Genomic DNA, 3,789 nt, shown 5'->3' on the forward strand with positions numbered 1-3,789 from the left:
TCACCTTAAGCTGCAGTGCACTCTACGCGGCCAGAGGTTGACAGAGGGGATGAACGGACTTGCTGTTTCTCAGTATGTGGTCCACGGCCACTAGCAGCATTTTACCCAAAGACACTAGTGAAAATGCAGATGCCCCACACCTTACCATGGCGTGCTGGATTATGTGGTCCAGATCATTTGTCTATATCTAATAACTGAGGATACCAAACAAACAACAACCACCACCACAACAAAAGTATGTTCTCTTCAAGGTGCTTCTGACTGAACTTCTGCAGAGTTTTCCATTCCAGACTCTCAGATTGTTCAGTATGCGTGTGTTTCCTTTGTGGTTTTATTCAGGGCTCTGTTGGTTACCTGCCTCATCATAGTGGTAAGATACACAAAACAAGCAACCTAAAGGAGGAAGGATTTATCTTAACTCTTGGTTGGAGATGGCTCAGTCTCTCACGAGAGGAGAGGAAAGGTTGGTCCCTGGGGTGGCTGGCTGCTGAGACAATGGGTGAGGGAGGCCATTTGTTTCATCAGTGAGGAAGCAGAGGAAGAGACTCAAGCCAACACTGTGCCAGGCTATAACTGAGAAGCCATGCCTCTATAACCTCCCCAATAAACGCAGCAGCTGAGGACCAACTTTTTGAAGACACGAGTCTGTGGGGGACATTTCACATTCAAACCATACCAAAGGCTATTGATCCTTGGATCAGATGAGGAAGAATAGAGAACATGCCTTAATGTATTGCTATGGAGAAAGCAAGATGGTTTAAATACAACTTGAAGGCATTTATCATTTCTATAACTCTCCAAGCATGTATTCTTATGAGCAGACACTGGGTAGTGGTTATCATTCATAGCAATGTTTGGAATTGAGGGTCTATTAATGCCTATGAGTTGACATGCAGTTGACTGTGATGGTTTGAGCTGAGGCAAAGTTATGATGGCTAAATATTTGAGATCTATTGCCTTGTTAGCTGTGTTAGCAGCCAATGACAACATAATCTGAAGAGATTTACTGCTTGGCTTTAGAAGAAGTATCAAGTTAAAGTATAATTAAAATGTTTATTAACCTGCCAAATTGAAAAGTGTGGATTACAACTTGTGGTGTCTAAGTGTTGGCAGTACCTCTTTTCCCAGTTTGTCTTATGCCCACCTCGCTCCAGGGGAATATCCCCACCTACTCTATCATAACTGAAGACATAGGCTCACTAATTTTTCTTAATTTGTAGCTTGAAATCCAAAAAGACATGAGCAAAGTCCTTTGTTTCAAAACCAGTAATTATTAAAATTTTCTAATTACCCTGTCTGAGACCTTTCTTCACATTGAGATGCTGCAGCCTGTAAGTCTCTTGATTTCTTTCTTAAAGGTCAAATTACCTCACTCAGTATCTTCTACTGATGGGCCAAATGAGACTGGCCTAATTTAATCTATCTCTGCTGCTTTTCTTTCAATCCAAGGGGGCATCCATCATGGGTTTCTCATTCTGACTGATATTGATCAGGTAATTGCCCTCAGCTTGTCAAACTATCATGATTTTTATAAGAATGAGTCTTTTCTAGAAGAGAGTAGACCTTGAGGAAGAGAGACAAAGATTTCTATTAGAAGTTTGCCCCAAAGCAAGTGAAAGTAGAAGACAGGATGGTAAGAAAGCAGAGAAGCCAGTGGGAGGTAGAAGATGAGGAGAGAAAATAGAGTGTGTTATTCCCTTGGAAAAGTAGCAATATGATGACAATTATCCACTTGGTGCAATTCAGAAAAAGATCCAGGCTAGACATGATGAAATTCAGAGCAATCTGGTTTGAATGTTAACCAACTGTGGGTTTACTCCAAGTAAGTGTTTAAGAAAACAAATACCTACCTGACTTCACTTTGTTTCCAGATACTGATGGAGATTGTTGCTCATGCCAAGAACACCATTGTCTTCTTTTTTCTTCACTAGTTTAACAAAAGTAAGCATGGCACAGCTACTCAGTTGACCCCAGATTATGAGGATGAAGATGGAGCCCAATGTCAGAGGAAAAACTCCCAGCCCCAGAGGAGTGGGTGCAGGAAACAGTCTAATGCTGACTTGCAGAACTCCCGACAGTGGCTTGTGTGCCAGGCCCAGGGAAAAGGATGGATAGCATTTATGTCAAGACACACTGAGCAGTGTAAGAGGAAAATCCAACAGTACGACTTTCTGTGGAAGTAGAGGGAACCTGCAAGAGCTCCTGAGAGGGGTCTAGAAAGTCAAAGTCATCCGCATGCCATTGCACTTAAGAACTGTGTTCCAGGTAGTATGGGGGATTTCCAGCCAGCAGGGACAGCTTTCCTTCTGCACAGGCTTCAGATAGTCACTCAGTCACTGAGAATATTCACCCTCAGCTGAGCATGCTTGGAAGAAAGGGCATGGTTTTTGTTACCCCGAGAGAAATCTTCCAGAAATCTTCCTCTCAAGCAGTGCCTTCGATGAAACTGCTTTGCTAAAACAGTTGACTCTTCAGTATTTATTATTACCTTTTTCTGGATCCCACTGGTCTCTTACGCTAGGAGGTCTTGTGCCACCATGTGATACCATTTAAATGCACACCCGTGACCCACATGAAACCCAATATTGCTGTAGTTTTGAAATATTTGCAAATTTAGTTTAGAAATTACTTGGCTGCAAGTCACTCCTTGATTCACAATACGTTATGAGCTCTCAGGAATCATAAGGTAAATTTGAAATTTTTGCAAAGAAAACATAAACTCTACAAATTACTTTCAAATGTACTGAAAGTTTAGTGAAAACTATAGTTAGCAATTAAATTGCTAATATCACATCAGGAAGGCATTTTGTAGAACATTTACTAAAATCCATTTTGCAGTTTTATTTTATTTATTTGTTTGTAAGGACAGAGACTGAGATGGATAGAGAGAGAGAGAGAATGGGCACAGCAGGGCCTTCTGACACTACATATGAACTCCAGATGCACACACCACTTTGCACATCATTTTTATGTGGGCACTGGGGAACCGAACCCAGGCTGTCAGGCCTTGCAGATAAGAGCCATTAATTACCAAGCCATCTCTTCCTCAGACCCATTCTGCAGTTTTCATTTCAGTATTTTGAAGTCGAATTTTTTTTTTTTTTAGTAAAATGCTTAATTTTAGCTTACATCTTAGATGACTATTAACCCAACATTGCTTTTCTCAACAACAGAAATGACATATGAAAAACAACTTTTTGGATCTTCCTGGTAGGTTTATAGCTATTTTTTCAAGTTTTCCTTGTTAGTTTCTTATTAGAAATAGAGTATTATATAGAAAACTTATTAAAAATAAGTTTCCCTTATTTCTTACTGGGACCCAGAATTATCTTGGACAGATAGGCAACTATAGCTCAGTTACATAGTACAGAGGGTTGTGCTTAAGTGTGATTCTGGGTTTTCCTTTAAACTTAACACTTATTTGTACCTAAGAGCAAAATCACCATAGATTGGGTTAATGAGGAGGAAAAGGAGATACACTGAAAATAACCACAGGAGATGGAAAGGATTTTGTTTTGCTTTGTTTTGCTTTGCTTAACAGTGTTCACTTAGGGGTCTGAAGACAGGTTGGTATCATTCACAGGAGTCAAGTTAGAATGATGAGCTGACCTAGTGAACAGGTAGATGGACCAAGTCAGAGACGTGCTTCCCCAGAAATAGCCCCGGTCCCTGTATTGGCGAAGGGATGTGTGCACACATGTCTGTGTTTACACCCATGGGTGTGGTCAACATTTTCTTGTGGGCGCTTATCCTCCATGGATGACAGGCAATGTCTAAACTCTGCATCAA

The sequence above is a fragment of the Jaculus jaculus genome, chromosome 19 (assembly GCF_020740685.1).
Source record: "Jaculus jaculus isolate mJacJac1 chromosome 19, mJacJac1.mat.Y.cur, whole genome shotgun sequence".
Taxonomy (NCBI): Eukaryota; Metazoa; Chordata; class Mammalia; order Rodentia; family Dipodidae; genus Jaculus; species Jaculus jaculus.